This window comes from Gigantopelta aegis, chromosome 10 (assembly GCF_016097555.1).
Source record: "Gigantopelta aegis isolate Gae_Host chromosome 10, Gae_host_genome, whole genome shotgun sequence".
Classification (NCBI taxonomy): Eukaryota; Metazoa; Mollusca; class Gastropoda; order Neomphalida; family Peltospiridae; genus Gigantopelta; species Gigantopelta aegis.
This window is the reverse complement of record NC_054708.1, coordinates 14,055,658-14,068,503: the sequence shown is the minus strand read 5'-3', so window position 1 is coordinate 14,068,503 and position 12,846 is coordinate 14,055,658. Positions and strand designations below refer to the sequence as shown.

At 36.8% G+C, this 12,846-nt stretch overlaps 1 protein-coding gene across 1 annotated transcript in view; it reads left to right on the top strand.

The window, feature by feature from the left end:
- Positions 1 to 12,846, top strand: part of LOC121382851 (WD repeat-containing protein 46-like) — a 64,890-nt gene that overhangs the window by 4,063 nt on the left and 47,981 nt on the right. The gene's annotated exons all lie outside the window — the stretch shown is intronic.

The following is a 12,846-nucleotide window of genomic DNA, read 5'->3' as shown; positions in this document are numbered from 1 at the left end:
ATTTATATACAATAGATAAGGAATAAATACAGGTGTTTTCTCCCATCAAACCAAGGTCAGTTTTAGTTTCGTATTTGGTGCCGTCCAACACAAAAATCAGGAGGGTGAACCGATTACCCCACTTATTCATTTATCGTTAATACTAGCGTTTTTAAAAATACAGATATGCGTATTTGTAACCAAAAGCGTTTGTTTATTATTGAACGTGCATGTATGTAGGTATCTTGATTAGGGGTATAACGATATGATACTGTTACGATACGATACGTATCACGATATCCACCTTTCGATACAAATATCGCAATATAAAATATAAAATAATGTTGTATTAATGGTCTAGAAAATAAAACAAACATTCAAAACACATTTATATTCATTATATTTGTGAACACACTAAATTTGGATGAAACATTAATTATGTTTAACAGAGACTGTTAAAAATGTCATTCTCATTTATTTGTTTTAAAAGAAAAACCTTACTTACATCTTTCTCGTAATACTAACAGTGTAGTTTTTCCTTTTCTTATTTTCTAACGAATGTAAATGAAGGAAAAGAAGTCACAAGTTGGTGATGTAGTTTCTATGAAACATTGTTTACTAGTTAACAACATGGTAATACAGGTCTCCCGATAGTTGACATTGCGACTGAGAACCTCTCCCCTTGAGTTCCTTTCTTCATGTGTAGAATTTTTTTTATATAAGATACACGTTTGTTGACACATAGTGGTCTTACACCTACCCACTGAGTCGTTAAAACTCGATCTGGGTGAGAGCCAGTACCGGGCTGCGAACCCTGTACCTACCAGCCTTATGTCCGATAAATTAACCACGACGCCACAGATGCACGTTAAATATATAAATTACATTTGAATATAGTTGTAAATGTTACACTGTGACAATACTAATAAACGGGAAACTTAAAAAAGCGTCAGACGATTCATATTTGTGCAGACCAATGTTGTTGTTTTTTAACAAAAACGTGTAAACGAATCGTATCGTGGGCAGAAATATTGTAACATGTCGAGTGTTTCCATTAGTCATTACATCCCTAATGTTCATGTACAAAGGTGCATGTGTAAATATTATTTTCAAAGGAAGTAAATAAAGAGTGCTGCCCAGAACATAATTTACCCAAACAGACATATTAAATATATTTTGTGGTAACAATACTATACAAGTGACCGTTTTATATATCATTTATAACCTAGTTGTTTGATAAAGTATATAACGTTTAATACGTTTTTTAAACAACCAGTTGTAAGATATAAGTGGTATACGGGCAACGGGCAACTGTATTTACGTGCCCCTATCCACAGAGGTTCAGGCACGCCCACTACGGATTTAGCCTCTGACTTCGCCAGTGACTAACTCCGGAGCAGGGGGGGGGGGGGGGGGGGTAAGTTTGAGGTGGGCGGAATTTGGAAAAAAGCCATTTAGTAAGCGCGGACCAAATAGCAGACACTTCATAAACTTGAAGTAACACCGAGTGGGAGCCGTGTTCTGATTGGCTGAATTTCGATTCCTCGGTGAAGCCTGTTTTTTTACCTAAGTCTACAAAGAGTACTGCATACCAAAACATGTCTGGACTCTAATTTTTTAGCCAAAAATAGTTAAGACGAAAAGTTTTTAAGGTGATTTTGAGCAATTGAACGGGCGCCAAAATAAAATGCGTTAGACTACTTATAAAAAAATAAACATAAGAATTTAGAACTGCTTACAAAACATTTAAAGTCTAACTAGCCCAATAAAAGAGGTTACTCACGGAGGCAAAGGAGGTTGGTAGAGGGGATGTCGTCAAGGAGAGCTGATGAAGAGGGACGAATCCAGATGGTGGAGGGCTTGCCGGTATGTGGACTTGGCGATGTTCTCGATGATTGGACGGTAATCTTCCCCGGCAACGGTCTTGATGACACGGTGGATGGTCGGGTTGTCCATTTCATCGAGAAGAATCCCTTGGTGGAAAAGTCCCCTCCGGCGGACAGTAAGGCAGATCCCTCCCCCATCTTTCATAGTAATCCTCCGCACCGAAAACTCTCCTTCCGTTAGCGGCAGAGGTTCGTAGGTATTCGGACCAGGTTCACAAAGGAGCCGACGGACATCCCCGATGTTGATCTTGACCAGCCTTGAGTAGCGCGATGGTAGCTTGCCAGACTGTAGTGTCCAAGGCTGGCCGATGGTCGGATCATCTATCGGCGGTGAGGTTGGTGTAGGCGGTTGGGTCGGCGGACTTGGCTTGTCTGGTTGATCGCCTGGGGACACAACCGCCTTTCGTTTTCCAACGGCCACATGACGGGCCTGGGTTTCTACAGCGCCACTCTTCCTGGGTGGGGGTGGCATCGCTGGAAACCCGGAGGCTGAAGGCTTCGGAGATGTGGGGGGCGATTCCATCAGGGCCCGGTTAAGGTCCGTGTCCGGCTTCGCCACTGGCAAGTCAACATCTGGATCATGCAGGGCTGTAACAGCTGGTCTCGCTGGTGTAGACTGGGGCTTGGGGCGTACAACGGAAGAAGTCGCCGCCGGTAGTTGAGCTACCGGTTTTGACCTCCCCCGGTCCGCCCCTGGCGCGTCCGTCTTCCTCCTCCTTCTCCTCCTAGGTGGCTTCCTCGCTGGTTCACCGTACACCAAGGTCACGGTTGCCCGTGGCCCGGTGTACGTGACGCGGTACTCCAATAACACTCCGTAAGAAGCGATGAGTCCCCCCAGGTGGGGGGGGGGGGTAGCTCGAGAGAGCAGGCGCACACGTCCTGCTTCATCTTAGCTCAAATCGGAATGAGAATCGAATGCAAGAATCGATGTGGACCCAAGAATCGACTGTAAGTGGTATATTGCCGACACGAGGGTTCTATTCTATTTATTGTTTTACTGATCTTCAAAAAAAAAAAAAAAAAAAAAATGTCATTGGACCGTTTGGCTTTAGCGTCTTAGCCATTGCCATGAAGCAACCAATCACATGTCTTTAAATGATTTCCCAACGTATGAGTAATAATACACGTCACACAGTATTCTTTCCAACAGACGTTTAAGAAACGATTTTTTCCCCCGATGATACATGAAACGTTGGTCAGAAGTTATTAAAGGCATACTGTCACAGATTTAAGAACCTTATTTCTCTAAAAATGGATAATAAATGAAAATTACATTAATATTTGGAAACCAAATCTAGCTATCGCATCACCGTAACTGAACCACCCTGTTGACAATAATAGTTTTTGAATTATAGACCATTGCCAAAATTCAATTATTTTTACGAAATATCATTAATAAATGGAGTATGGTGGCTACGTAGATGATTGAATAAAGTACATTTAGGGTCAAATCAAATATATATATTTTTAGGTAATACTTTGTTAGGCTATTTAATAGGTCAGTAGTCTGTGACAATATGCCTTTGATGTGTTACTGATAATGCATCAATGGGTGTTGATAAAAATTACCCCTCTCAATTAATTACCCTTACGACACCAACGCATCCTGCACTGATAGTGCATTTTCAACGAACTGATAACCCAAATACAACGTAGGTGCAAAAAGTGAAGATAAGTTAAATACCGTATATATACACGTATATAAACGATACATTTAGTGGTTTTTCTTGGGGTGTTTTTTTTCTTTTTGTTGGGGTGTATTTTATTATTATTTTTCAGTAATGAATTTTTAGCATTGAAATTACATTTGATGGATGAATATCAACAGGACGTATTACATTAACAGTTGTATTACTAGTATATACATTACGATTTTATGTTTGTCCTAGGGCCTCCACGAGTCCAAAATATTGGACTCGAGTATTCGAAGGTCAAACTCGATCCGGACCCGAGTACCCGACACTTACACTCGACAATAATGAGACCAAGGAATAAAGTAAAATAGCATTATGTATCTTAATAGCATTATGTATCTTAATTCCATCGCTGAACATGGATGCCAAATAATGTCATTGTATTACATTTCACATATTCGACTTTTGTTCTCCCTAAATGTCTCACAGCCCTGTAATGTAACTGTCGGCAAGCATATGGTAAAATGACGTAATTAAATGAGAGTGCTCATCCTTAAAGCGGTACTAATCCTTTGTGAACGGACTCGAGTCTTGCTAGACTCGCCACGTGCCACAGTTCTTGTGGAGACCCAAGTTTGTACGGCTCCCCCCCCCCCCCCCCCCCCCCCCCAGTAATGTAAAAAAACAAACAATTAGCATAAAAGACTTCTGGCAGTTAAAATATAATATAACGATTAGTTTATAAGAAACGTTTGTTTTATAATGTCGCAGTTGGGGATCGAATTAGCTGGATTTTTATATTCTGTTTGGCGACTACACACATATACTAAACCAAATATACAGTAGAACGTCACATGTAAAGCGGATCGGGAAGTAGCCCTGTGAAAAAGCGTTCGCGGTTGGTCTAGGATCGATCCCCGTCAGTGGGCCCATTGGACTATTTCTCGTTCCAACCAGTGCTCACAACTGGAATATCAAAGGCCGTGGTATGTGATATCCTATCTGTATGATGGTACATATAAAAAAAAATACCTTGCTACTAATGAAACAATGTTGCGGGTTTCCTCCCTAAGACTATATGTCTTAATTATCAAATGTTTGACATCCAATAGCTAAACAAAACAAACTAACAAACTTTCAAACGTAAAGAATCGTGACAGATTTTTTTTTTTTTTTTTTTGTGCACGCGTTACCTTTTACACAATGATTATTTGTTTACGGCAACAACACATGTCAACTTACACATGCATGTACTTTTGACATACTTGATAAGTTCAAAGTGCCTTTATATTGTTAATAATATAGTAACCCTTGTGTTCGACCATTTATCTTTTGTGAGACAAATCAAATCCGACATACGCTCGTATGACGACATTAAAACCTTTGGCTAAAGCTGTAACATGCAATCAACAATATAATATACACCATAGATATAAATATCACAAAACCTTGACCTAAAATTAGTGGAAAACAATGAGATAAAACGCGCTTTGTTTTAGAAATAACAGGAAATGGTGTTAGCTACTCAGTTTTTAGCACAAACATGGGGCGTAATTACAAAAGTCTCTTAGGCTCTGCTGGACAACAAAGCATCCTCTTTGTATGTCTTTTAGCATTGCACTGCGAGATCGCAAAGTTGCGAGAGTTTAGTGAATTAGGCCCATACTAATTCTGGTGTTATCCCGCGCGAATCTCGAGAAAAATAGTGACAGTTTAAATCCAATCACAAACATTTACCGACCAGATGAAATAACACTTTATATGACAACAATTCCTGTTGATTTTAAAATGCATTTGTGCCCCTCCACTATAGGGTTTAAAAAAAATGTTTTGTTAACGTCACCACTAAAGTATATTAATTTATTAATCATCGGCTATTGGATGTCAAACACGTGGTAATTTTGACATATAGTCTTAGAGTGGAAACCTGCTACATTTTTCCGTTAGTAGCAAGGGATTTTTTGTATATTGTTGTTATACTGTTGGTGACTACTACAATTGCTATATGAAGAAAGCCGATATCAAAGAGTCAGCAAGTTTTTAAACAAGTAAACATCTTGTTAGACCAAATTTCGAAATAACCATGGGCCGAATTTACGAAGCCCGTTTGTCTTAAACGCAGGTGTTGTAAATGTATGTTGTTACACGCGTGTAAGACAGGTGTTGTAAATGTATGTAGTTACACGCGTGTAAGACAGGTGTTCAAGCGTGTAAGACAGGTGTTCAAGCATTGTAAATGTAGGTAGTTACACTGTAAATGTATGTAGGTAGTTACACGCGTGTAAGACAGGTGTTCAAGCATTGTAAATGTAGGTAGTTACACGCGTGTAAGACAGGTGTTCAAGCATTGTAAATGCATGTAGTTACACGGTGTAAGACCGGTGTTCAAGCATTGTAAATGTAGGTAGTTACACGCGTGTAAGACAGGTGTTCAAGCATTGTAAATGCATATAGTTACACGCGTGTAAGACAGGTGTTCGAGCTTGTAAATGTATGTAGTTACACGCATGTAAGACAGGTGTTCGAGCTTGTAAATGTATGTAGTTACACGCATGTAAGACAGGTGTTCAAGCATTGTAAATGTATGTAGTTACACACTGTAAGACAGGTGTTCAAGCATTGTAAATGTATGTAGTTACACACGTGTAAGACAGGTGTTCAAGCATTGGTAGTTACACGCGTGTAAGACAGTTGTTCAAACATTGTAAATGTATGTAGTTACATGCGTGTAAGACATAAACAGGCTTTGTAAATTCGGCCCTGTGTGTTTAACGCCAAATTGCCATAGTTTAAAATGTGCTGAGATTTCATTAAATTAACTCTCTAAAACTAAAACCTGTACCTGCAAAATCAAAACATCCCAAACAATGAATATATTAACAGTTTATTGCCAACCACTACTTTCAATTAGTAGTGAGCATGCAAGTACAATCATACTGCATTTGATATAAACAAGAATACTGCAAATTAATAAATAATAACGGTACAAAGACTATAAATTGAAAATACAAAATTTGTTAATAATAATGTTAACAGTACTTTGCAAAAATTGTATTTTATAATTAATAAAATAACAGAATACCATTTAACTGGTCTAAGCACCAATTATTTTATTACATTAAGTTACTTTCAAAAAACTATGTTAAAGTCATAATGAGCTTTGCAGTAGAAAACGGCTCAAACATAACACAAAAATATACCAATATTACTGAAGCTGTGTGCCAGCTATGACTTTTGATAAAGAGTGATGAATAGTTTTCGATTCGAATTTGTAATAGAAAATGTACATAATGAACAGGCTGTAATAACAAATCTACTGATAAGAAAACAAATCACTGTTAGTAAGGCACCCCCCCCCCCCCACCTCCTCCTAAAAGGGTAATGTACAAAAAACAGTTTATTACTATTGGCCTCTCAAAACAATAACAGAGCATCAGTATTTGGAGCCTTCCACAGTCATTACAAAAAGATCGTGTTCTATGTTCAAATGCAGGACAATTAGTCTTTGAAGATTTTCAGTCATTACAAAAACACGGTTTTCTATGATCAAATGCAGTCTTTGAAGATTTTCACTGTCAATGACACTGTCAATTACAAAAACACTGTTTTCTACGATCAAATGCAGTCTTTGAAGATTTTCACTGTCAATGACACTGTCTATTACAAAAACACTGTTTTCTATGATCAAATGCAGTCTTTGAAGATTTTCACTGTCAATGACACTGTCAATTACAAAAACACTGTTTTCTACGATCAAATGCAGTCTTTGAAGATTTTCACTGTCAATGACACTGTCAATTACAAAAACACTGTTTTCTATGATCAAATGCAGTCTTTGAAGATTTTCAGTCATTACAAAAAAACTGTTTTCTACGATCAAATGCAGTCTTTGAAGATTTTCAGTCAATGACACTGTCAATTACAAAAAAAACCAGTTTTCTACGATCAAATGCAGTCTTTGAAGATTTTCACTGTCAATGACACTGTCAATTACCAAAACACTGTTTTCTATGATCAAATGCAGTCTTTGAAGATTTTCAGTCATTACAAAAAAACAGTTTTCTACGATCAAATGCAGTCTTTGAAGATTTTCACTGTCAATGACACTGTCAATTACAAAAACACTGTTTTCTACGATCAAATGCAGTCTTTGAAGATTTTCACTGTCAATGACACTGTCTATTACAAAAACACTGTTTTCTATGATCAAATGCAGTCTTTGAAGATTTTCACTGTCAATGACACTGTCAATTACAAAAACACTGTTTTCTACGATCAAATGCAGTCTTTGAAGATTTTCACTGTCAATGACACTGTCAATTACAAAAACACTGTTTTCTATGATCAAATGCAGTCTTTGAAGATTTTCAGTCATTACAAAAAAACTGTTTTCTACGATCAAATGCAGTCTTTGAAGATTTTCAGTCAATGACACTGTCAATTACAAAAAAAAACAGTTTTCTACGATCAAATGCAGTCTTTGAAGATTTTCACTGTCAATGACACTGTCAATTACCAAAACACTGTTTTCTATGATCAAATGCAGTCTTTGAAGATTTTCAGTCATTACAAAAAAACAGTTTTCTACGATCAAATGCAGTCTTTGAAGATTTTCACTGTCAATGACACTGTCAATTACAAAAACACTGTTTTCTATGATCAAATGCAGTATTTGAAGATTTTCAGTCATTACAAAACATTGTTTTTTTTATGTTCAAATAAGAGTAAAATCTTATTGGCTTGAACACTGTCACTTCAACCCATAGTGTAAATCAAATGATGCATTTGGTCATGGTCAGGAATGTCTGTAACACACAGACCAATCAGAAATCCTCACCACATATTTCTGTAAAAGCAAAATGGGCAAATGAAAGCACTGCCAGATGTGGAATGAGATACAGGTATATATATATATATATATATATATATATATATATATATATATATATATATATATATATATATGAAGGGTCCACAGGAATAACCTGTGATGTCTAAACAGATAGTCAGTATTATAATGGCCGTGTATGTCGTGGTCACAATGACACACTAAAAACCTGTAATTATGGTAGGCCATTAAAAGTAGTTGGTAAATTATGCTTTCTTAAGCATATATATTTCACAATTGCAAAGTTGTAAACATTAAAATTAAAAAATATCACCCAACTAAAAATGTGACATCACAGATTATTTCTGTGGACCCTTCATGTGTATTACCAAAAAAATAACCAGTTATTGATGACCATAAAATAGAAAAAATGGCAAACACAATGGTAATCTGTTTAAGCTTTATCTTTTTGCCACTGAACACAACATTCAGACCCAGCCAAGGCGTACTAAGGTGTTAAGCAGCATTCTCATTATGCAATTAGTCGCACAGACTTGTTGCATGCAATTTGTCATAGCGACTTGAATCGTGTGTGTGAGAAGATGTTACGTTGTAAGATTTCGTGACGTCAAACAAACCATGTCAGTTTAAAAATATTTTGCGGGAAATGTAAGTGAATACAAATTACCAGTGAAATAATGAAAACATGAATGTAGACAATTTACTGATGGCATTGTGTAACAAAACAATTATTGACCACATATGGACAATAATAGGGTTTATGGACCCGTGAAATCCAGACATTTTGACATGTTTAGAACCAAATGAAAAACCCGGAAGTGACAAAACTAAACTGTTGAACACAATGAGATTTGATTGGGTTTTGTCTTACGATTTGTCGTGAGCAATAGGACATGTTCTAATCAGTACAATTCCGACATGACTTGTCGTATAAGACTAAAGTCGTTCCGATTGGATCACATGCAACAAGTCGATACTACTAATCAGAGTAATGAGAACGCCCCTTTATGTTACGTTCATTAGAAGTTGTGAATATCTGATTTCCTATTCATTTGTCAAAACAACCTGTGAACACAACATGTGAACTGGGGTAGGATTTTCTGTCTCAATCTTCACAACTCATAGAAATAATAGTGGAACAAACACAAATTATTCATGCAATTATGTACTGGGGTTTGTGAGATTGGAGTGACAGTGCAGATTGCCTATAAATTGTCTGAATGCTCTCCACTTGGTGAGATTGTGTTCACAATTTGGAGCTTATTCACGATATTCACGAGTACCAAATGAACACAGCATTATAAACAACATGAAAAGCCAATGTTACAAAAGACTTGATAATAAACAGCTTAATGCAGCAGAGAGAATCAATGATGTGTTAATTATAATACTGGACGCAATGTACTTGACACACAAAACAAAGAGCTGATTGTTTTCATTAAGCCAAATTTGTTCCCAACTCTACCAGGATGGAACTGTCAAAAGTAATATTAAATTGCATATTTTGCTGAGGTTGACCGTCTGCTTGTACTCAAAAACTGGTCTCGGTGGTGTCATGGTTAAGCCATTGGACATAAGGCTGGTAGGTACAGGGTTTGTTGCCCAATACCGGCTCCCACCCAGAGCAAGTTTTAACAACTCATTGGGTAGGTGTGAGACCACTACACACTCTTCTCTCTCACTAACCACTAACCCACTGTCCTGGACAGACAGCCCAGATAGCAGAGGTGTGTGCCCAGGACAGCATGCTTGAACCTTAATTGGATATAAGCACGGAAATAATTTGAAATAAAAATGAATTGTACTCGAAAAAATTATTACTCACCGATGCTAAATAAATGCAACAAGCCAGCATGTGGTATTACATTTTAATGTTTTGCTATTACTTCGGTCCACTTAGATTTAATTCTGAATTTATAATAATCTACTTTGTAACCGACATGAAAGGACCGATGAAATGCTGCTACATGCTAGTATTTGTTTTTTTCAAAACAGATTTAGTAATGTTACAAATGTAGCAGATTTTACAGATCGACAAATTGGTTCATATACATTATATTCCAATATTTTGGTATTATACTACATAAATAAGACAGGCTACATAGTCATACATTTGTTAAAAATATAACTTCACTTTAGTTATTGTTTTATGAAACAACTTGTGTTAACATTTAGGACACCTATCAATTCAAGTAAAACCAGTCAGCCCTCTACATTGCGACCAAACTTTTTTTATACAGTTGTCCTCCTGGCGGCGACCGAACCAAAGTTCAGACCCACTAGGGGACAATTCTGGTAAAATAGTCTCTGTATACTACTAAATTCCACTTTGTTAAGTGCAGAGATAAAAATCATTACATCATTGATAATATGATCACGAAAACAGACCGATTGTATCAACAACTTAAATGAAAAATGAGAAGTCGATCACGTGATTAACACAGACTGGGATCTTGCATAAAGTATCGCCGAATCCCAAATATATCCAAAGATTCCCAATGTATTACTTGTAATGTTACCACTACGAGGCACATTTTTTCCCTTTTCCATAGACAAATCTTGGCACTTTTTTTTTCAAATCTCATTTGAAACATAAAATGTGACATCAATGCATAAATTAAAAAGCAGAGGAAATAATTTTCTGTTTATCACTGATTTATAACAGCATACATCAATGAATTTAAATAGTTGTGTTTCATATATAGGAGGACTGCCACTCTCCAATGTTTCATTTTAGTAGTTTTATAAATCAGATTATTACAATCAAGGTGTTATGGTAGAGACTTAGAATTTACTTTCCGAGGTAATATTCAACAGACAATTATAGATACTAGCGAGTACATATATAAATTGCACAATTATCTTTATCTGATAAATCATGCTTTTTAAGGTTCTTTAATATTTGCACCAATGACTTACACACACACACACACACACACACACACACACACACACACACACACACACACACACACACACACACACACACACACACACACACACAAAACACTAAACTGGTATATAAACATCGATCCTAATTTTGCTATTTGGTGCCTAAAACAATAGATGTAGGTGCCATCTGCCTCCTGGACAGAAAACTTATTGTAGAGGGCTGAACCACCAAAAGTATCAATATAGAATGTCTTACCTCTGAGACAAAAATACCCTGGGCAGTGAAAGAAAGAAAGAAATGTTTTATTTAACGACACACTCAACACATTTTATTTACGGTTATATGCCGTCAGACATATGGTTAAAGACCACACAGTTTGAGAGGAAACCCGCTGTCGCCACTACATGGGCTACTCTTTCCGATTAGCAGAAAGGGATCTTTTATTTGCGCTTTCCACAGGCAGGATAGCACAAACCATGGCCTTTGTTGAACCAGTTAATAGATCACTGGTCAGTGCAAGTGGTTTACACCTACCCATTGAGCCTTGCGGAGTACTCACTCAGGGTTTGGAGTCGGTATCTGGATTAAAAATCCCATGCCTCGACTGGGATCCGAAGCCGTACCTACCAGCCTGTAGACTGATGGCCTAACCACAACGCCACCGAGGCCGATGCCCTGGGCAGTGATAGAAATAAGCAGAATTTTTTACTAGTTCAACGGACAAATACATCTAGAAATTTACTTGTCCGCCAACATTTTCACATGTCCAAATAAATGGTTTATTTTATTCAAGTACAAGGATGATGTTTTTGATTGCTTAAAATTAAACTGCACTGAACATTTTCACTTGTCCACAGGACAAGCACCAAGGTGCATTTTGTTTGTCCGCATAGATTTTCACTTGTCAGGACAAACGGACAAGTGCTTATTTCGAACCCTGCTGGGTAGTACAACAATGATATTTAGTATTCTTTGCAAACATACATTTATATAAATAGAAGATATTACATGAGTGACCATTATATATACCATTTATCTTTACGAGCTGTTATAAAATGTATCTATATGTTAAGATAAATATGGTACCTAACGGACAGGAATGTAGTATTGTACTTCTTACATATCCTCAAAAACCAGACTTAAAATAAGTTTAACATCTTTTTCAATTAAAACGTATTTACAGTGTTTGCACTTGCAGTTATAACTTACGAGTTACAGAGCAATTAGTTTCAGGTCAACTTATACCTCATAGAGCAATCAATTTCAACTGTGCTTATTTTTCCCCTAAAAATATTTTCTCCATTCCTCTGTTTGTCCATCCACCTGCCCCACATATAGTTTTCAGATTGATTTTTTTTTTGCAATGCTTCAAGATATCGAGTTTAAATTTTGTGTTACATATTAAGTTTGACTTTCATGGCGATTTACCTCTTTTTTTTTTAGAGTTATGACCCTTGAACGTAGGAAATACGAACATTTGTTTTGTGAACTTCTCATATAGATCGGACTTTTCGTTCAAAAGTTTATGTCGAAATTACTTTCTTTTTTTAATATTATTAAATAGTCCGATCCTCTCTTCTTTCTCTTATTTATTTTTGGACTGTC